A 23,279-nucleotide genomic window follows, 5' to 3' on the forward strand; every position below is an offset into this window, starting at 1 on the left:
GTTTCCCTGCCCCGCGCTCCCCCCGCGGCCGCGGCTCCCGCCTAGGCAACGAGCGCGGCCAGCTCCGCGATCGGGTCGGACTCTCGCCTCCCTCCCTCCCTCCCCGGTTCGGAATATGCAAATACAGCCACGCTGTGATACGATTGGTTAAATTACCGGCCCACCCGCCGGCGTCAAGTTCCCTTTATGCAAATACAGCGGCATCCTGGAGCTCTGATTGGAGCCCGCCCTCCCTCCGCTCCACCCCGTCCGGCCGCCGGGCCCCGGCATGAAGGTTGGGGAACGCGGCCGGCCGGCCCGCCTCCTTCCTGTGTGCGTCACTGAGGGGGCGTGCTCCGCTCGCCGCGATTGGCTCCTGCCGGGAGGCGCGGCAGGATTGGCCGGCGGGCGGGAAGGGCGTGGTATAGACAGTGAGGCGGGGCCGGGGGCCGCTCTCTAGGCTGCAGCTTCGCTTTCGCTTTCTCCGCCTGCCGGAGCCGCTGGCGCTGGCCGGGTAGGAGCGGGGCCTTGTCTGGCGGGTACCCGCGAGCGGCCGCGGCCCGGCCGGGCTCGGGGGGGGGCGGTCGCGGGTCAGTGCTGCCCGGGGGGGGGGGCCCCACCTGGGGCGGGAGCGGGGCCCGACGCAGGGGGTGGCGAGAGCGCAAGCGCTAGAGCGCCGGGCTTCCCTGCCCTGTGATGCGGTGGGGGATGCTGGGACATGTAGTCCAAGGGCCTGGCCCACCTGTGGTCTGTGTGAAGTGATGCATGCTGGGGTCTTCACACCCCCGCTTTGCTTCCTGGCTGCTGCTTTGGGGCAGTATGGAGACTTCGCTTCCCAGCATGCACTGTGCCCCCTTATCCCATGGGGCTGGAATGACCTGCTGCTGCATGCCGGGAGGTTCGCTCTGCAGAGCAGGATTCAATTGCAGCTACGTTTTTTCCATCCCGTCATCTTTTGTTGGCCAAATGGCTCAAATTACAACATGTAATACAGGATTCTGTACCCTAGGCATGGACTGTGGCTTGTCTACCGGACTAAAAGGCCATGTGACCTTAAGGTTGAGCTGTAAATGTAGACTTCATGAGTCATTTAGCTACTAACTTGTAAGGGACTTTGTCCTATCAGATAAGCTTTTTTGGTTCACTCTGAGGCCACATGGTATCCTGTGCATGTTGTGTGCCTTTGTTCTAGTAGCTACTCTGCAACTCAACTCCACGTTAATTATTGATACTTTGCACGTAAGCAAATAGAAACATGAGCTACTAAACTCATGAAGTTTAAATCTTGCTACTGTTGCTAATGTTTTTAGTTTTTTTTAAAAAGGAAAACATTAGTTCCACTAACTTCTATCTTGTACCTGATGTAGGTCATTTTTAAACATGGGCTAACAAACTGAAGTGTTTGCATGTGTAGTAAACAAGCTTCTTATTACAGGCAAAATGTCTAAGGGGCCAGCAGTTGGAATTGATCTTGGCACCACGTATTCCTGTGTTGGTGTCTGTCGGGGACTCGAACCCCAACAGCGAAGTTCGTTGTCTGACCGCAGAGTTACAGACAACACCAGCAAGGTCCAAAACAAAAGTTCTTTATTGATAAGTGCACGTATCAGTAAAGAACAGCTCGTATCCGAAAAGAACCAGCCCCCCCCAACAGCTTAGTATTAGCTTATATAGACAGTTTTATTACGTCATAAATTATTCACTTCACACAACCCATATCCCACCCCCTTTTGGTTAGTAACAAACCCTAATAACAAAGCACATCTGTCTTTCTTTATAATGTAAGCAAGTTGTGATGCCCCAGCAACTTTCTTATCAGCATAGTTGCCAAGCACCAGACACTGGAAGACAGGAGTTAACGCAGCTGGTAACTTGAGGAATGCACCTCCCTTTCGTATCTCACTTTTTCCCAGGGCTTTATGAAACATGCTGACTTCAGTCAGATTGACATAACTGGTTTTTGTGCTACATCTTTATTCAGGCCTAACAATCCCCCCTTTGTCCCTAGAGGACCAACGGGACTCTTGGGACGACAAATTACTGCTTGGCAGGGCACAATCGGGTTACGGTTTCTTCAGTTGCAGACGAAGCTTCAAATCGCCTTCAGGGGTAACAGTTCATTGGTCTGGGGCACTGACTATAAATCAGTTAGGTATACCAAGGGGTCTAATGTCCCAGATGTCTCGGTAAATAATTCAGTCCCACACGCCTCCTCCCCATGGACCCGGCAGGATCTGGTATGTGGGAGCCCACACCTACCCTAACCGGTCCAAATGCTTGGAAGGAGCACTGTGAATGTCCACACTTCCATCCAGAAAGTGTCCAAGTATGTCTTCATGACCACAGATCAGATGGTACTCCTGTGTGTCTGTAAGGGCAGTGGGCCAAGTCCAGTGCTCAGGATCAATTTAAACATACGAGATCCCACTGCAATGCCTTCCCAGCCTCAGTGATATTCAATACCATCTCTGTCAGTAACTTCTGGGTCATAGAACTAAGGGTGGAAATGACATGTAACTCAACAACTCCAGCCTGTACTTAAGATAGCTGAGCATCAAAAATAAGTCTAGTGGCCTTTTCTAGTTGGCCCAATTTCTCATCATTTTCGTGGCCTTTAAGAATATTCCAAATGGCAGTGTACCATTGGCCCCTAGACCACAGTGATTTGGTCAATTCTCTTTCTTTCCAGAGGAAATAACCCAGGCCCTCTGTTGTGCTAATCTAATGGCAGCCCCTCGTGAGCAATCTGGGTATGTAAAAGCGATCTGAAAACTGGATAAGGACAATGCTATTGAAAATGCAATGAGGGAGGGCAATACATGCTGAAGGATTTATCCAAAACACAGGGCGCAGCCTGTAGAATAAACCCCAAAATCCAATTAATACCACAGTTCCAAATATAAGTCCCACAAATTTCTTCCTGCCAGTGTGTAATTGTTTGTTTCTTCACCAGGGTCAGTTCTTAATGTTCTTTTTGGTCAGGAATTCCTGGACTTTGGCAATGTCAGTGGAGTGAGTGTTTTTTTCTTCTTTCCCAAAACAGATGTAGTTTAGCATTCTACAGGGAAGAGATGATGAGTACATCACCCTGTAATGGTTTTGCTTCTTTTAGAAAAATTCAAAGGCACAATAGATTTGTCCGTGGACAAGGGAGAGGTTCAACCAGCACGTTACCTTGTCCTTTTGCCATGCTGTTCAGAAGCACAATAGAACTAGAAAAAAGAATAGGCTTATCATCAGTAGGAGAATTCTTCTGAGGTGGAGGGGTCTTTTTGCAGAGAGAATCCTGGGTCCAAACAGTCAGTCTTTGGCACTTCACAGCGGTGTTGGTAGTCAGCAGGACTCAATACGGGCCTTTCCAGCATGGAGCCAAGGCAGTCTTTCGTTGATGGATCTTTATGTAGACCCAGTCTCCTGGTTCCAAGGGGTGGGAGGGCTGCTAGGATCTTTGGGTTGTTTCTTCTTTACCTGTGAGAAAAGAAACCTAACACATTGCATTAGTGTCTTTGCAGAGTTTACAAATTTTATAGCTGCATGGGCAAATTTAAGTCCCCCCCTTGTTCCTTTTGAGGGTTAGCCAAGTCTTAGCTGTGAGGAGTGTCCTTGAACAAAGTCAGTGTCTCAGCTTTAAACTGAGCATGTTATCTATTTTTTTTTTCAGTCAACTTGTTTTTTTTTTTTTCACTTCCCTTCTCAGCTTTTTTTTTTTAACCTACAAAAAAAAACTTTCATGTTTTACGTAGACACCTGGTGTTAACAATGAACACATACACATTGCTGTTATACAGTACATTAGTCTTATCTAATATATGCTACATATACCATTTCACTAAAATAATGTTATTACAGAACTTGAGAACAACAAACCAAGACAAGCACACCCACTTCGATGAGTTCATTTAATACAAACTGTAGTCCAATAGCTTTCCACCATCCCCAGCCCTCTGGCTAGAAGTCTGAGGTAGCCAGAAGGATCCCATGTACAATATGGGGAGTGGGTTAACTTTCCATGCCCTTGCTTTCAAAGACTGTTAATATGCAAATTTCAATAACAATTGTCAATTAAAAGTTTTGGCCAATGTAGTATCTTTCTCTTACTTAAGAAAATGTATAAGACTTTAGTATATCACATTTTTCTGATGCATCCAAACACTTTGTATTCTAAGTTGAACAAAACAAATATCTGCATTTTAATCCAACACTGCTGCTTGATTTTAAATCAGACCATCCCTTAAAATATTAAACACATCAATTTTGGCCACAGGACGAACACCACAAGACAGAACATAGACCACAAAACAGAATTTGTACTGTGCCAGCAAATCATGGTACGGTGAATGCTGTTCAGCCGGCATCAGTGTTCTCTGATTATCTGAAAGACAGAAACAGAAGTCTACCCCTTCTGGGCAGGCAATCATTACTAAAAATATACAAAGACTTTTGTTGATTTTAGGCAAAACAAGGGAATTACCCCATATTAATTAGATAATTTGCATTAATACAGATGCTTGCTGGCTCACTTTTTACTTGTAACTCCTGCTGGTAAACACTGAAAGAAAACATCATCACTCACAGTGCTCTTAGAGCCTAATACAGTTTTAATTACATAGCACTGGATACATTCTTCAGCTAATTTAACAAAATTGTTCATAGCCAAATGATTGCAATCTAATAATTTCTTTGCCTGAATTTATTTACAAACATTTCAAAGACACCAAGAACTTTTTACTTTAGTACGTTTACAAAGTTCAACTGCTGTTCCCTCCAGCAACTATAGAGTTAACTTTTCACTGTGCCTTAAATCACTTGCTTGTCCTTTCAACAACCACTTACCAACTCAGATCACCATTCCAAATATTCTTCTGAGTATATGAACCCCTATGCGTATACTTACTTACCCTGTTCTTGTTTTTTCACTACACTCTAAAAGTTTCCAACCTGTTCTCCAAGCTCTCTGTCTGTTGCCTGGCCGCCTGGGCCCGATCCTTTTTTTTTTTTTTTTTTGAACCGTCTCTTTCCATGGGTACCAACGTATTGCACTACCAGTTAGCTAGGAGGGTGGGCTTTTTTAAGTAGCCCCCACCCTTCTGGTCCTTTCCCTAAAACATTTCTACTCACAAAACTACTCGAGTCCTCCCCTGTGAGACTTGCCACCTGGGCAAAACACATGGCCCACTGGCGTTGAACTATTCAATTTCCTCTTGTAGCAAACACACTGCTGTTACGACATATGCTGAGCACAAATGGTTAAATTTTAACAAGTCCCTGAAGGACTGGTACTTGCTTAGCCAGGGCTTCCTTTTCTAACTGGAAATCCTGTCTCAAGGCCTGCAACTTGCCCTGGCGCAGGTTTGAGTTGCCGCCTGGTTCATGATCCATGCTCTTAATTGCTCAATTCTAGTTATCAAGTACACATCTCGGCCCTTTTCTCCAACCACTCTATTGCCCAGTCCTGCTACGACTGGGGGCAGATCCACCTGCCACCCTTCCGGTCAACCAGGGTGGAGAGAAAAATGCTAAACCCCTCTCCAGTTCTGAGAATTACTGCAGCTGAGAGTAGGCTCACCTTTAATCATGCAATCCTCAATATATAACACCAACAGTACCAAACAAAAGAAACACAAAACAAAGGTAAAACAGATAGATGGTGTAAATTCTATAGGGCTCCCCTATTCTCAATTGCTCACCAAACTGTGACAAATTTGTTACCAATTTATCTACTGCAGGACTTTGGGGGAACACACCATATAATCAAATTTTAAAGCTTAATTAAAAATAATAAAACAACAATGAAGAGTGTTGGGAACGCGCCCACATTACTCAGGAAGAACATGAATACTTTAACCCTTAAGCCACTTTAATACTCACACATGTCCAAACTGGCCACGTCTGTATAACGTTCAGAGAAAGGGAATAGGCAGACGGGAGATTATCCTGTATACAGCTTGTCCAGAATTTCCAACATGCTTCTGCTCTTGGGAGAGCTGTTTTTTACACCCTGGAATCTCCTGCAGTGTCTCGTTTAGAGAGTCCAGTTCAGATTCCAGCCCGTGGCTTCTCCAGTTTCACCAAGGCAAGCTGAATTTCAAATTAACCCGTTCCTAGACAAATTGCTCACACTGTGTCAGAGGCTTTACTTTGGTGATTAAAAGCTCCTTTGAGATATATGATCTTATCTAGATTGAAGGTACCTTCTAATGGACATTGTTTAGATAGATTTTCACGCGTGTAAAGATTCCAATTCTTTAAATACCTGCAGGTTTTAAGACCATAATGTACGTACATGTAACATGCTGGGTACCCTTAGGGGGTGAGGTGGAATATTTAGACTATCCCTCCCCCATTTTCCACACACACACACCCACCCACCCACCCACCCACCAAGGCCATTATTTCCTATTACCACGATGCATCATATGTTGCTGCACAGTCAATAAAATTCAGATGGCGTGAGCCCAAGAGAGACAGACGTCCCCACGGACAGTCTTCCTCCCAGTGTGGCTCTGGGGCATATGCTGGGGGATTTTTACAAGAGCTCTCCATACAGCTTTAAACATACAGCTCCAAAAGCTACCTGGTTCCAGAAATCTTCTTTCAATCTTTAAGTATTAGAGACAATGGGGCGTCCCCCAGGCACTTACTGCCAACTTGTTCCATTTTGTAAGGGGACTCTAACCCCTCTTCCCCGCGTCAAGGTAAAGGGACTCTAACCCCCACCTCCCGCGTCGAGCGCTCACTTACCTCTCCAGGGGACTCGAACACCTGGACTGGGACTCAAACCCAGGCTGGGACTCTAACCCAGACTACTTGGATCCTGTGCAAACCTGGACTGGGACTCTAACCCAGACCTGGACTGGGACTCTAACCCAGACCTAAGTTGTCAGGGACTCGAACCCCGACAATCTGCACTGGGACTCTAACCCAGGCAACCTTAACCCTACTCAACGGGTAGGTGGATGTTGCTGGATTTCTACGAGCTTCAGCTGGTTCACAGAACTCGCCTTATCGCCGACGCAGAGATCAGATTACCAGGCAAGGCTCCTCTAAATCAGAGGATGCGCACTGCGTTGCCTCAGAGTCTGATCCCCCGCCGGAGAGTCAGACAAAGTCCCGACCGGAGTCGCCAAAGATGTCGGGGACTCGAACCCCAACAGCGAAGTTCGTTGTCTGACCGCAGAGTTACAGACAACACCAGCAAGGTCCAAAACAAAAGTTCTTTATTGATAAGTGCACGTATCAGTAAAGAACAGCTCGTATCCGAAAAGAACCAGCCCCCCCCAACAGCTTAGTATTAGCTTATATAGACAGTTTTATTACGTCATAAATTATTCACTTCACACAACCCATATCCCACCCCCTTTTGGTTAGTAACAAACCCTAATAACAAAGCACATCTGTCTTTCTTTATAATGTAAGCAAGTTGTGATGCCCCAGCAACTTTCTTATCAGCATAGTTGCCAAGCACCAGACACTGGAAGACAGGAGTTAACGCAGCTGGTAACTTGAGGAATGCACCTCCCTTTTGTATCTCACTTTTTCCCAGGGCTTTATGAAACATGCTGACTTCAGTCAGATTGACATAACTGGTTTTTGTGCTACATCTTTATTCAGGCCTAACATGTCTTCCAACATGGCAAGGTGGAAATCCTTACCAATGATCAGGGTAACAGGACCACGCCAAGTTATGTTGCCTTCACAGATACAGAGAGGCTGATTGGCGATGCTGCAAAAAACCAAGCTTCAAGGAATCCTACTAACACAGTCTTTGGTAAGAAAAATGAAATGAGACTTTAAAACTGAGATCAGAGTACTTCAATCGTGTAACCATTAAACTGAATAAAGTTGCTGTATCATTGCTTAGCTAGCATAAAGTGTATAGCTCTTCAGCTTGTTAGGGGGTATAGCATCATGCAGAATTGGGCTCTCTAATTTGGATGTAGATGGAAGTTAGAGGCCTCGCTTCTCCATTGTTTCCATTTTGGCATCAGTTTAGGTAGCAGTGTATTTGCTTTCGATGAACACATTCTGGGAATGGAGGAACAAATGCCATCTTTTTTACAGCACATCCTGTTGTGCAGGTTGGTGCTCAAATTGGCATGAGGCATAAGTTATTTAGACTCCAAGTTTGATTCATAGTCCTTAAGCTAAAATGATCCTAGTTAATTATTATTTTCAGCTTTCATTGAGTTCAGCTGTTCCATTTTAATTAGTATACAGTTGGACTTTAAATCAGTGGTTTTCAACCTGTAATCTGCAGACTGCCTAAGATATCCAGAGCAGTCTGCACATCCAAGGTTGAAAACTACTGCTCTAAATCATGCAACCTCCATTTACCCTATAAAGTGGAGATTTTTGCTGTTGTCCTGATACTAGTAGATAGGATGGCTTAAATGTGCTCATACCATGGCAGGAGTTAAGTCTCCATAATTCCAGTGACCAAAATAGCTAGATATTTGGGGAGCGGAGTTATTGTGGGAGTTGCCTCATGTTAACTTAGACACAGGACATAACTGAAATGCTAATGACAGCATGTGTTTGTAGAATGATGAATTGGAGTTGTTACTGATAATAGTTAACCCTTTTCAGGTGCAAAGCGGCTGATTGGTCGTAGATTTGATGATGCTGTTGTCCAGTCTGACATGAAACATTGGCCTTTCACTGTTGTGAATGATGCTGGCAGGCCAAAAGTCCAGGTCAACTACAAAGGGAAGACCAAAAGCTTCTACCCAGAGGAAATATCTTCCATGGTATTGACTAAGATGAAGGAGATTGCAGAAGCATACCTTGGGAAGGTGAGATTAAGAGCTGAGTTTACTCAGCTAACTCTCCTAGAATTTAAGGGTTAATAGTTTCAAACCTAGCTTGAGCTTGATTTCATCTACCATGTAGATGAAAGTCTCAGATGATTCTGACTTCTTTCTCCTGCCCATAGACTGTTACCAATGCTGTGGTCACAGTACCAGCCAGCTTTAATGACTCCCAGCGCCAGGCCACAAAAGATGCTGGAACCATTGCAGGTCTCATTGTGCTCCGGATCATCAATGAACCGACAGCTGCTGCTATTGCTTATGCTTTGGACAAGAAGGTGAACAAGCTGTACTATAACACAGCTAAACAGCATAGTAGATTGTTGTTAATCAGTTCAATATTGGTGAGATGTAACATCAGTAACAAAACTCTCTATTCCTTACAGGTTGGAGCTGAAAGGAATGTCCTGATCTTTGATCTTGGTGGTGGCACTTTTAATGTTTCAATCCTCACTATTGAGGATGGCCTCTTTGAAGTAAAGTCAACTGCAGGTAATAACCACTTGGGTGGGGAGGACTTTGATAACCGCATGGTCAATCATTTCATTGCTGAATTCAAGCACAAGCACAAGAAGGATATTACCGAGAACAAGAGAGCAGTTCGCCGTCTCCGCACAGCTTGTGAACATGCAAAGCGTACCCTCTCCTCTAGCACTCGGGCTAGTATTGAGATTGACACTCTCTATGAGGACATTGATTTTACACCTCGATTACCAGAGCTCGTTTTGAAGAGTTAAATGCTGATCTGTTCCGTGGCACTCTGGATCCTGTGGAGAAGGCCCTGCAGGATGCCAGACTAGACAAATCACAGATCCATGATATTGTACTGGTTGGTGGGTCCACCCAAGTCCCCAAGATTCAGCAACTGCTCCAGGATTTCTTCAGTGGCAAAGAGTTGAACAAGAGCATCAATCCTGATGAAGCTGTGGCTTACGGTGCAGGTAACTCATTCCCCCAATAACTTTTTTGGCTTGTAATGCCAGGTTTGATCATGGGTATAGATGTATGTAAAGTCTGCAAAAGACTAACACAGCACTCAAGCCATGGCTAGTAAGCGATCGTCTCCCAGGTTTACACTTAAATGTTGGTGACCTGTGGATCACAATGGCATCAATGAGAAATCACTTACACTTAGTTGAATACTGTGCATATTTCTTAAATCCTATTGGATAGCATCTTTCCAGTTCACTTGCGTTGATGAATTTGGTTCCAAATTCATCCATACTTTCCACCAGAAGTGGACTGATAGTTAAAATCTTCCGTGAATGTCCAAGCGAGTTAAAAGAAACCTGTCTTTCCAGTGACAGTATTTTACTTTGTAGTGTCTTCACACAGCTTCTTTTTTTTTTTTCCCAGCTGTTCAGGCTGCCATCTTGTGTGGCGACAAGTCTGAGAATGTAGCAGACCTGCTGCTGGTGGATGTCACTCCTCTGTCTCTTGGTATCGAAACAGCTGGACGTGTCATGACGGTCCTGATCAAGCGAAACACTAGAATCCCCATCGAGCAGACTCAGACATTCTCCACTTACTCTGACAACCAGCCTAGTTTTCTGATTCAAGTATGTATCTGGGCTGGAGTAATATTCTTCAAATGGTTAAGGGGCTGCTACTCAATTCCCTTCAGTCTCTGTACTGCAACAAAACTAGCATAATCTGGTCTCAGGTACTGAGAACCTCCAGTTTAAACTTCAAACTCCTCTTGTAAGGAAGTACTGTACTTGTAATGGAAGTTATCTGCTGATGAGTGCGCAGGTCAATCTCGGTGAGTAGACTCTCTTAAGGCATGGTAGGTTTTGAAGAATCCCTTCCTGTTTGAGAGTTGATTTGTGAAGGAGTAACTTACGGCTGCTATGATAACATTCCAAAATCATTTGTAGCTTCTACTAGAGGTTGAAAACCCATGTTGGCTCAAAGTACCTTCCTTGGATGTCTGAGCGACCATAACACATACTTCACTTGACTTCCTGATCCTCAGGAAAATACTAGTTTGCAAGTAACACAGATTAAACTTCATATAGCAAAATACTTACACTCATCTTGTTGGCCCTTGTTTCTTCTCCGCCCTGCCCCCACCCCCGGCCAGGTCTATGAAGGGGAGAGAACCATGACAAAAGACAACAACTTGCTGGGCAAGCTTGAGCTGACTGGCATCCGTCCAACTCCAAGGGGTGTACCTCAACTTGAAGTAACATTTGATATTGATGCCAATGGCCTCCTTAATGTGTCTGCTGTGGACAAGAGTACTGGCAAGGAGAACAAGATCACAATTACCAATGACAAAGGTAGGCAGTGCATAGTCCAGGTGGGGTGGGGGAGGAGATGCAAGAGGGCTGCAGTAGTTTGTAGGACTGCATAATGTCACCTGAAGTGGGTGGGTGAGTGCATATACCAGTGATTCGTAGAATGGAAGGCCAATCTTATTGCTCTAGGGGTACTGGAACCACCAACTCCAGCTCCTTTCCCAGAACAACCACCACCTTGCTGGGGTGTACCCCAAGCTAAAGCAGCTGCCTGGTCACCCATTCATGCTGATGAGGAATGTTAAAACCATGTTGCAAATTACACAGGCATTACATTCTGATAAAACCTTAACATTGGCTTGTTTTTTGTTTTGTATTTGTTCCTCTCATCTTCAGGGATACAGTGGTTCTGCATACTGTACACTCCAAAAAGGAAGTATGGGTTGATGTAGATAGTTTGAAGCCTAAAAATCTCATTCCATGAGTACAATATTTCTTATAGTAATGTGGCCTACAAACTTAATCCAACTGACTTACCGTATCTTACAGGTCGCTTAAGCAAGAAAGACATTGAACGCATGGTCCAGGAAGCAGAGAAATACAAAGCAGAAGATAAGACGCAGCTTGATAAGGTGTCTTCCAAGAATTCTCTAGAATCCTATGCTTTCAATATGAAGGCCACTGTTGAAGATGAGAAGCTCCAGGGCAAGATCAGTGATGAGGACAAACAGAAAATCCTGGACAAATGCAATGAAATTATCAACTGGGTGGATAACAATCAGGTATGTGAAAATTATAGCTCCATGAGAAGAATTTTCATCATCCAAAAACTGGAATTAAAAGCTCCAACAAAGCTTCCTGACTCATTTTAACCTGACAAGGAACACACTTATCGAAGTGTGCAGCAACAGATGGGCAAGTCTCCTGCCATTGTAATCTTAACTAGTGTCTTTTGTATTGTAATGGCTTACAGAAGGCAGCAGTACCAAAATCCAAGGTGGGATCCTAGTTTCTATGGGCAGGCTGTAGCTATTGGCCTAGATTGAGTGACAGGAGATAGCTAATGGTCGCTATGACGAGAGTGACACCAAAGCCATTCGTAGTTTCCACCAGCAGTCGAAAGACTTGTGTTGGCTTAAAGTACCTTTCTTGGATGTCTGAGTGACCATAAAATCTTTCTAAAAGACTTGCCTTAATAAATGGATTTCTCCTGGTGGTACAAGATACAATGTCAGATCAGATTCTAGTTACCAACTCAGCTAAAAGAAAGGGATTCCTGAATATTTCCTTTCCTGAGTGGACATCTTGCACTCATGAATTGAATTAAAAAGCAATTCCTTGCCAAAACTGCTCTGACTGTCTCTTTGACTGGCCTATAAGATGTTAACGCTGTAGATTACATAGGTTCCAAGCTCTTTAGCAGTGGTTACTGTTAATCTGTAGCTTTCCTTCTGCTTAATTTTTTGTCCATATTTACACTTTGTTCTAGATTCTGAATTCCTCTATGTAGCTTGTCAAATGCCTAGCTTGGCATACTACTCTCCCCCACCTATTCTTGTCACCCAGGCAAGCGGAAATTGACTAATAGTGCAAGCCTCCCCCACCCCACATGGGGTTTGCATAAAGTACACTGTGGCTTAAGCTGCCATCTTAACCCTGACCCAAGGTAAATGGGAAAATATAAGCAGTAGGTTGGTTCTTGAGCTGGCTTTCCAGGGCGCACTTGCAGTGAGTGTACAAATTGTTCTCTATATGTTCCAGGCTGCTGAGAGAGAAGAGTTTGAACATCAACAGAAGGAGCTGGCGAAGGTCTGCAACCCCATCATCACCAAGCTGTAGCAGAGTGCAGGAGGGATGCCTGGTGGCATGCCTGTTGCATTCCCTGGTGGTTGGAGCTGCCCGATCTGGAGGGGCCTCATCTGGACCTTGAGGAGGTGGATTAAATGCACAGGAAGCAACCTTCCACAGCTGGCTATTGTAATAAGAGGAGGCCCTGAAACAAAGCCTTGTATTAGAGGCCCAGTATGAAGCCCAAAGCCTGGACTAAAGTAATGGTCAAGACTTTACTAATGTAAAGCAAAGTTAAGCTGTGAGCCAGAGGCAGGCCCTGCTCACAGAAGCTGGCAAGGAAAGAGCAAGATACAGACCTAAAAGGTCCTGGACACCAGGTATCAGACCGTTCCAATACTTGCCCATTCCACACAGATAACAAGGAAGAGGCTGACCCATCCTGAAGATGGGCAAAGGGGTAATATGATGGATAGAGTTGTTTTGTTCATACCAACATGTGTACAAGGTGAGAGGCGGCACCTTGCTACGCAGAGGGTTGTACCTCAATACGTCAGGACTGATGTATAACTTGTTTGTACCTGGGGATAAGAATGCATCCCTGGGGCAGTGGAGTGTCCTGCCACTGACTGAGCCGGTCCATTGTTGGGGGCACATATTTGTAGTATGTCCTGTAGAGTCTGCTGGAAACTATTACTGTGCTTCGTTTGACAATAAACCTGGCCGGGTGCCTTATTAGAATCTGCGGTCCTTGGAAGTTCTCTCAGGGTCTGCTGTCAGCTCTCTGCAGAGCCAGGGTAGCACACAGAGGGAACATGCATGCAGCCAACTGATCTGAACATTGAACAGAGCAGAGTACCACACTGGTGGCATCTGACACCCAGGGGCGGCTCCAGGCCCCAGCACACCAAGCGGGTGTGGGGGGCACTCTGCCGCTGGTCCCGCAGCTCCCATGGACCTCCTACAGGCGTGCCGGCAGAGGGTCCGTGGGTCCCGCGGCTTCAGTGGACCTCCCGCAGGCATGCCGCTGTGCTTGGGGTGGCAAAATGTCTAAAGCCGCCCCTGCTGACAACAGCTATTTCTTAGCATCGAAGCAGTTGAAGAAAACTCCATTTGAGCTGCTATATAAATTGTTTCTGGGCATTTTAGGCATTCTAAATCCTTGAACATGTGCACAGGGATGGGAAGGTGAACACGATTGCACTTTATTAGGGGGTGTGTGTGTGTGTGTGTGTGTGTGTGTGTGTGTGTGTCCCACACCTATGTCTACGAACTTTTATGTAGCCTGATGCACAATAACGAATGGCATAGGGGTCTTCCCACAGACTAAGTACACCACAAGAGAGTGATATGCGTACATACCTGTCATCAGTGTGTACACACACGTGCACCTATGGATTAACTGTACTCTAATATTTCTGTGGGTGAGGAATGGAATCTTAAACTTTAAGTTTCAAGGGAATTAGGCTAAACTTGGTTTCCTTAAGTTTTATTCTTATTTTGTGTATTAGGTTTTGATTTAAGTTAGCCAAGTAAAACCCTAGTCAGCTTTAACAGCTCTTAGCATTTTCTAAGCACTGCATCCCTCACTTAAGAATTGAGAAACCTGAACTGCAAGGCTGGTCCTGTGTCTCTAACCACCAGGTTATCAAGGAAGGATGTGAGTACATTAACCAAAACTTTGTTGCATATAATACTATATTCTCATATGTAACTTTTAAATAGCAGTAATGCAATTGTAACTTTGTAACTTTTTAGTATTTTACATTTTTATTACTATTATTGTTTTTAATATTAAGTCTTTAAATCTATATCTGTCTCAGTGTGAGTTTCCTGTCATACCCTGAGGGTCCTTTATAAATTCTGTGCAGACTGATTCAGGACAAAACTTTGATCTTCTGATCAAACAGATTGGTGAGCCTACACCCATACTTAATTATTAAGATCAAATAAAATTACATTAATAAACTAAATTCCCATATTATCCAACTATATATTAGTACACCTTAAATCCGGCTACAGGCTGGTGAGCCAGCCAGGAGTCTCAAGGAGTGTGTGACAGGGATTCCAGGCATCCTTAGACCCCCTGAAAATCTCACCTGAGACATAAGTAAAGAGTTAAAGTTACAAGGAGTTAGAGAGCAAGAGTTGTGTGTCTTGCTAACTCACTGTTAAGAACACAGGAACCTGATTTCCTGTGGCTGCAGCTTGGCAGCAAGACCAGTATTTCCATTGTTTTGTGGTTTAACTTAGTTTTGATGTATCAGTTTTGAACCTTATCTTGCAAGATAAAGTAGTAGTGATGTTGTTAAATGTGTTTAAGGGGCTTTGCTGGAGGTTGAAGTTGTAACGAATGGTACCGATTAAAAATATAAGCAGTAGCACCGGGCCCGCTGACCCACACTGAGTGGTGGTGGGGCAGTTAATACATGGATTTATTAATTGCCACCAAGAGGCTGCAATAACGCAGAACTTGTATAGTTCTTCAGTCTCCACAACTCTCCCAGGGTGCACCTCTGATCCATCTGCCTCAGTATCCCCAGTTGTTTGGCAGGTCCCGACAGAGGGGAAAAGACCTTTCAATCAGCTATGAGCCATCAAGGGAAGAGAGGGGAACATGCCCCCCCCCCATCTTTTACTTGGGACTTATTGAACTAGGTAGAAAACCAGTTTGGGGTATTGTTTCCTCCTTCTGTGAAAGGATGCCTTCAGTTACAGAATAAAGCAACAGAACGTTCATTCTAGTTTATTACATAAGCTAGTGAAGTGTTAGAATTCAAATGAGTTCTATGTTGGGTTAAGGTGAGTGGAGTAAGGGCAAGAGTAGAGTCCGTTGGAATTGCCCATAGCATGGCTTTAGAAAACCTTGCCAGAAAATACATTCAGGAACATGGAGGAGGTTTAGAACAGCTAAAGAACAGCAAGATATCTAAGCATTGTAAGCATGGGGTTTTGTGAGTAATGTATTTGATGTAGAAACAAAGCAGGAAAAAAGGCTAAACTGGTGAAGAAAATAGCTGTTAAATGTCTGCTAATGGTTTGCTGGTGGAACCCTTCTGCCCCTCCGAGTTGGCAGCAATAAGGGCCGGGTTCACTATCCAGGGGTTCTGTTTCAATAACAATGCAAAACCGGCTCGAGCCCCCACCCAGTGACCTGGGACAATTATCTACCACCCCCCCCCGGGCGCCTCTAGGAGGCAAAAAGACCCCACACGCAAGAACAGATTCTTAGTGTAGCAAAATACTTTTAAAAAAGGAGGGAAACAATGTGGCATCATGTGGGGGAAACACCACAAACAGGATTATAACACAAATCATGAGCAAAAGACCCATCTCCAAGTACATTTGGCAATGTCCTTTTCCCCTCAGGGTCTTAAGTCCAAATCACCCCAAAGTCCAACAACCCCAAAAGTCTCTGTCCCTGGTCAGTGCCACCCTAGAGTTCAAAAGTTCGTTTGCAGTTTTACCCCCCCCAGCCTGGGTGGAAATGGGGGGGGGCACACAGGGTGTAAAGGGGCATTTTATGTGGGCTGAGGCTAACTGCCCTGCCTCTCCATGGAGATCTGCTGCAGCCGTCACCATGAACAGCTCTGCTCCACTCCACCAGCCCTCCCATGAACTACTCCAGCTGTCCACTCCCTCCCCTCGGCCAGGGTTTAGAGCAATACAACCTTTATTAAAATAAAATAGTAAACAGGGTTTACTTTAAATAATCTAAATCTGTCCTAATTTTAGTATTAAATCCAAAGTTCTTAAAGATCCCATCAATAACCAAAACCTAAATGAAAAATTGAAATAAACAATGTTTAATTTAAAACCCAAACATTAAGAAAAACTTTGTTTTTAAAAACAAAACTAACAAATGCCATAAATTAATAATTTCAACATTTTATCAAAAGGTGTGCTACTGCAGGATGAGAAAAATAACATAAAATAAATAAGCCTGACCACTAAAGCCTCCTATAAAGGAATTGAATCCTTGAATACTGGCCAAATCTGTATAAAATATGTAGAATTATGTCAAAACTGGTGTTGCAGGTCAGCCATTCAAGCCAGCAAATGTCAATTAAAAGCTCCATTCCAACTAAAAAAGACAAAACAACCCAATAAACCAAAACGGTCACAGCCTGAAACAAACCTACACAGAAGCAAAATTAAACCTTTGCCAACACTGGAACAAACAATGTAAATGTCTAATTCTAACTTCTTGTTTCTCCCAGGAGGAAAGTGTTTTGCATCCCAGTAACCAGGCTGTCACTGCAGCTTTCCTTTCACTAAATAAGATTTTTACCAAATATAATTTGCCTCAGTTTTCTCTATGAGAAATTGAAATTGTATCTTTGCACTAGTATCCCAAGTGTGCAAGTCCATCCTCAGAGTAGCCCCATCCCCTGAGCTCAGGGAGACTCCCAACTGGTTTGTGCATTTGTAACCTTGGGGCCTGAAGCTGATGAGAGAAAGGAAGTGAGCGATCTTGGAGCTTTCCGATACCCCTGCTGGGAGCAGAGGAATTGACTGAGTGATGTCCTGGCTAATTTTCACCTTGTTCTCTGCCAGCAGGCTCCACTGGAGAGCTGGGGAGTGACTTGACCATGGCAGCACCCTATGTACATTTTGGGGCCATTGGGGTGAAATGTGAGTACTTTTGGGGTTGGGACCCACATGAGAAGGGATGTGCACAAACTGGAGAAAGTCCAGCAGAGGGCAATAAAAATGATTAGGGGGCTGGGGCACATGACTTACAATGACCTACAGGCCATATCCTGTATGTTAAGCTAAGGCAAAGTGAGCATATCTATATTGTGACCTTTTACTCAGAAAGGAAACTTGACCTTTATCTTGTTACTTAAATAGAGAAGTACCCACGCCTGTCTAGACCAATCGACAATGGAGAATGGCATAAGGGGTTTTTCAGTGTTGTACCCACAGAATTAACAGGTACACCAAGAGGGAACTTATGTGCATATGTACATGTCATCAACACGCACAAACATACTAGCCTATGAAGTAAGCGTACCCTAACGTTTTGTGGATGGGGAATGAAATTTGGGCATAGGAGGAAGGATTTCCGGCGCTTGTGCCCTATGAAAGAGGTAACCCACCTCGCTAGAGCACGTCGCTCTGTCATTCTGACTTACTTCCTCCACTCTCTCTCTATCTACTATCAGTAGGTGCCTGTACTTGTTCTTAAACTTTAAGTTTCAAAGTAACTCGGCTAAGCTCAGTTTCCCTAAGTTTTTATTTGTTTATTAGGATTTGATTTTAAGTTTAACTTATTCAAGTGAACCCTAAGTAACATTAGCTTTTTCTAAGCACTGCATCTTTCACTCAAGAACTGAGAAACCTGAACCGCAAGGCTGGTCCTGTGTCTCTTACCACCAGGTTATCAAGGAAAGGTGTGAGTATATTAACCAAACCTTTGTTGCATATAATGCCATATGTATCTTTTGAATAGCAGTAATGCAACTGTAACTTTGTAACTCAATTATATTAAATAAAATGTAAGCTAATAAATTAAATTTTCATCATATTTTCCAAATTAATATTATTAGTACACCCTAAATCAGGCTACATGGGACAGAGAATTGGAGTGCAGGGGGATGAGGGCACTGGCTCTGGGGGTGCAGGCTTTAGGGTTGGGTTGGAATGATAGGTTCAGAGGGCAGTAGAGCTCAAGCTTAGGGCAGAGAATTGGGCTGTGAAAGCTCTGGAACAAAGCCAGTAAAATGAGAATTTAAACATGAGAAAGAAAAAGATCAGACTAGAACAAAAAATGGTGGGGTTGAAAAGTTTGAGATACAAGTAAGAAAAAAACACCCCCCTACCCCAGAGCATTTAAGAACTAAATGAGAAATACCTCTCCCCCGCTGCACCAACAACTCTAACAGGAGCTGACTGAGGAAGAATCACCACTTGCCAGCAGTTTGGTTTGGTCTGGAATGGACCATGAACATCTCATTCCCACAAATCTGGTGTGTCTGGCCTGGGACAGGGGAGGGGCTCCTCTCCTCTCCATTGGGGACATGGCGGGATGAGAGATGTGACAGGGCTTGATGGGAAATCATTATTTCCCTGATCATGTGCCAGTCCTAGTCCTTGCTGACCCAAACAAACCGTTTATCCTGCATGCTGATGCCAGTTTGGAGGGCCTATGAGCACTCTCGTACCAGGAAGTGGAAGGCAAATGTAAATCTGTGGCCTTTGCCAGCTGAGAACTGTCAGACAGCGAAACTCGCTATCCCATCCACCAGCTGCAGTTCTTGGCCTTGAAATGGGCCATCACTGAGAAATTTTGAGACTACTTGTCTGCTGCTCAGTTTCAGGTATGAACAGAGAACAATCCACTGACTTATGTGTTAACAAGGGCTAAGCTGGATGCTACAGGGCAGAGATGGGTGGCTACTTTTGCTAGCCATAACTTCAGCATTCAATACCAATGAGTTGGTATAACAGGGAGTGTGATTTATCAGGACCACCAATTCTTGGCTGGGGAGGTGTAAGCAGGGTCAGAATGAACTCTACCCTGCCATCTGTTGGTGTTGTGTTGTAAAGGCATTTAGTTGCTGATGTGCATGGTCACACCCACCCCGCATTGCATGATGGGGTGCTTGTCCAAATGGTGATTTTGGCTGCTGTGGGATCCCCAATCTCTTTCTTATTAGGGCAAGAGTAACAAAGTGTAGTGAACCTGGTGATATGAATCAAGGACAGTAGAACGGAATTTAGCAGTTCTTGATTTCTGGACTCACCAGAACCCACATGAAACTCAGTATACAAGGGACATGGGTTCCAAAGCAGAGTGAATTAAAAGAGATTGAAAATCAATATTTGCACTTAATACTAGGTTTCTTTTAAAATTTCTAAATGCAGATTTTATGATTTTTTCTTGCTTTAGTTTAAAAAATATAATTATTTATGATAGAGAACATTTAAAAACTTTGATGCTTAAGTGTACATTTTAGATACAATTTAGTGGGTTGTCTCTTATTTCACATAAAAGCCAAACCTGGCAGAATAGTTTAGCTGGAAGAAAAAGCAGAGCAGAATTGTTAGTCAATAGTCAGTGGGTGGGTTTATGCAAATACTAGACTCATGGACCGGAGGAGGGGCGGGGGGGGGGGCACACGCACCATCTCTGAAACTAATGCTTGCTACTTCACTCCATAACACCACACACAGAGCAGCCCTTTACCTCTCAGGACCAAAAGACACCGTGAAAGAGATCTAACAGCACAAGCTTACAACAAGCAACTGGAGCACAAACAACAATTTTAAGGATTCAAAACCACCTCTGTCTTTCCACACCAGGGACAACAGAAAGGACCAGCACCTGCAAGAGACCACCAAACATCCATTCCTACCTCCCACCCCATTTTGTCCTTTGGAACCCATGCCCCTTAATGGTGAGTACTTTCCAGGACAGGGTGACGCTCTCAGGCCTCAAATGCCAGGTACAGTTACTCTGTCCTTGATCCGAAATCAACAGGAAAATACACTGGATTACTCCTGCCCCAATAAGAAAGAGACTGGGGATCCCACAACACCTGAAATGACTGTTTGGACAAGCACTCCCATCATGCAACCTGAGGTGGGTGTAACCATGCAAATGACATCAGCCCCAAAAGGCCTTGACAACACATCACCAACAGATGGCAGGGTAGAATTCATACTGACCCTGCCTCAACTAGATTGTGGCAAAGATTCCAAAACACCAAACATTAAACCTCACCAAACATGGGTCAATCCATCCTCATCGTCAAATCTGCTTGTTATACTCCACACCTGAACAGTAGCCCTCCTATGGACAACATACCCTCCTAATTCAGAGTCTGTACGTTAACCTTTTACCCCCAGTTGGGGCTATTGCAGATTATGTATTCCTTACGCCACCCGATCTTAAACAGAACTTCGCACCCCTTGGATAAGCTGTACGTTGTTCCCTGAGCACCAGAAACTTCTACGTCTAAACTCTGTACCGTACACATTTTTTTCTTTGAACGTCATCTTAATAAAATGTTGACTTTTGTTTGAGATCCCGGCTCCTGTTCCTTTGCAAGGCGTGTGCGTTCGCTCCGGGTTATAGTCTGCTAATACAGCGAGAGGGGGGGAGGATATAGCCAGATGCGCTTGCCTGCTGCAGACACTGATCCAAGGCTGAACCTCGTCCCCCACAAGCTGAAGGCTTAACTGAAAACAGTTTAAGAAGTGCTCCCGTCTCTGGCACTCAGCTACCCAGCTCCCAATGGGGTCCAAACCCCAAATAGATCCTTTTTGCCCTGTAGAAGCTGTAAAATCCTGTGACCAGGGCAGCAGCCTAGCAGCCTGCACATCTGTCTGCCAGCGCGAGAGCACGTAGGGCACTAATTTGGATAGTGGCAGCTGGGTGGCAGGGGGAGGGTGTAAAAACCAGCAGAGTGGTGCAGCGGGAGCGTGCTGGGCCCATAACCCAGAGGTCGCTGGATCGAAACCATCCTCTGCTAGGTGAGCGCTTGTTTCTTTTCCCTCTGGGCCTTCAAGCCAGGCGGTGACCAGCAGAGCACCAAGAGCCTAGGCCATGAGGCAAGAGGTGGCTGAGGCGAAGCGGCCTGCCAGGAGCTCCTGGCACCTCTGGCTGCCTGGGCTGAAGGCAAGAGGCAGGCCTAGGCGTGGGGAGGGCCTCCTGTCCTGGCCTGAGGCTGCAGTGCTTCCTGGTCCCCTTTTCCCACCACCCCGGCAGGCGGCTGCTGCGGGAGAACACGAGGGAGGCTCTGGGGGCGCTGGGCAGCGCTGTGTGTGTGGCTGTCAGGGGAAAGAGCCGAGGCTCGGACTCGACCTGCCATTGACTCGCGTGGCTCTGCGCGGCCGTCAGCCGGGCGGGCCAGGCTGCGGACGTGACTCAGGCTTGGGCCGCATGGCCGCTTTCCTGACGAGGCATGAGGCAGGCCAAGAGCTTTGCACAGCGTACAGGGAAGTGGGAGGAGGCGTCTTTGAGCCGGCGTGTCTCCTCCGCTTCTCCCTTGCCGCTTGGGCGGAGGCGGGAAGGGAGCGAAATGTTCCCGGCTGAAGGTTTTGCACTCGGCCTTGAGGATTAAACCTGAGGCTCCGGCACGGCTGCTGGGAGATGCGCTTTTGCAGCGCGGCCCCGACACTCTTGTAGGCAGCAGGTGAATCCACTGTGTCCAGGAGGGAGCCTTCGAGGCGGCAAAAGGGGGACATCACAGCTCCCAGCAGACCTTGAGGAGCCCATGAGGAGCCTTCAGTGGCATCCCTGGGGGAGCATAACCCCCCCTCCTTTCCATTAACAGCTGAACTCACTGACCCATGATACCACAGAGACACCTACCAGCAGCTGGTTTGCCAGGGCCGCTGCCCAGCACCCTGCAGCGCTTCCTGCCAGTGCCAGAGCTCACCAGGCGCTAGCCTGGAGCCAGGGCCGCTAGGCGCTGCTGAAGAAAAGCCAGCAGAGGGACACAGTGGAAGCGTCCTGTGCCCAGCACACAGAGGTGGATCAATCAAAACCCTCTTCTGCCAGCACCAGGCCTCCTGCTTCTCACACTGGGCCTGCAAGCGAGGGGGCGGCTGGCACAGCACCAAGAGTCTAACCTGTGAGGCAGGAGGCGGCTGACGCCCGCAGCCTGCTGGGGAGCTCCCAGAAGTTATTAAGGGACAGAGACTCCTCAGTGCCCTTAGTAACAAGGGTTTGGGGTTCCCCAAGGCCAGTAAGGGGGTCACTATGTCGGCCCTATAACCCTGGGTGTCAGGTCGCAAGTCTAGGGGCTTGGCTACACTTGCAAGTTTGAGCGCATTAAAGCAGCCCCGGGTGCCCTAACTCCTGAGGTGTCCACACTCGCAAGGCACATGGAGCACCTGGGCTCTGCAGCTGGAGCGCTCCTGGTAATCCACCTCCATGAGAAGCATAAAGTTCACTTTGCCTCGGCTGAAATGCCCAGGTGTGAGTGTGACGACGTGTTGTATTACTGCACTGTGACTGGCCTCTGAAAACGTCCCATAATCCCCTGAAGTCAAGTGCCCACTGTGGTCATTGTTTTGAAATCGGCATGCGGATATTCCCTTTCAAAGCTCTGTTTCCGACAGCCGGCTGCTTATCTGCTCCGGGACAAAGCAACCATTACTGGGGAATGCTGCTGCCGATGATGCAGGGTGTGTGTGTGAGAGAGAGAGGTGGGGGAGGGGTGGTCTGCTGCTGTCCGAACACACAAGACAGCATGCTGACACACTCTCAGACCCCCACAACACACTGTCTCGCCCCCCACATACACACTCCACCCCGCCCCCATATGAAAAGCACAGTGCAGCCACTTGCACACTGGGATAGCTACCACAGTGCACTGCTCTCTGTGGCATTTGCAAGAGCTGCTAGTGTGGCCATTCCAGTGCACTTGCAGCTGTCAGAGTAAACACACAGCAGCATTTTCCCTGCTGTGGTCTCCGAGGGCTGGTTTAACTCCCAGCGCTCTACATCTGC

General features: G+C 45.9%; 1 pseudogene; it reads left to right on the forward strand.

Moving 5' to 3' along the window:
- The first annotated feature begins 422 nt into the window (after positions 1–422).
- On the forward strand, positions 423–13,345 carry LOC120385128 (annotated as a pseudogene).
- The last annotated feature ends 9,934 nt before the right edge of the window (positions 13,346–23,279 follow it).

The sequence above is a fragment of the Mauremys reevesii genome, linkage group 17 (genome assembly GCF_016161935.1).
Source record: "Mauremys reevesii isolate NIE-2019 linkage group 17, ASM1616193v1, whole genome shotgun sequence".
Classification (NCBI taxonomy): Eukaryota; Metazoa; Chordata; order Testudines; family Geoemydidae; genus Mauremys; species Mauremys reevesii.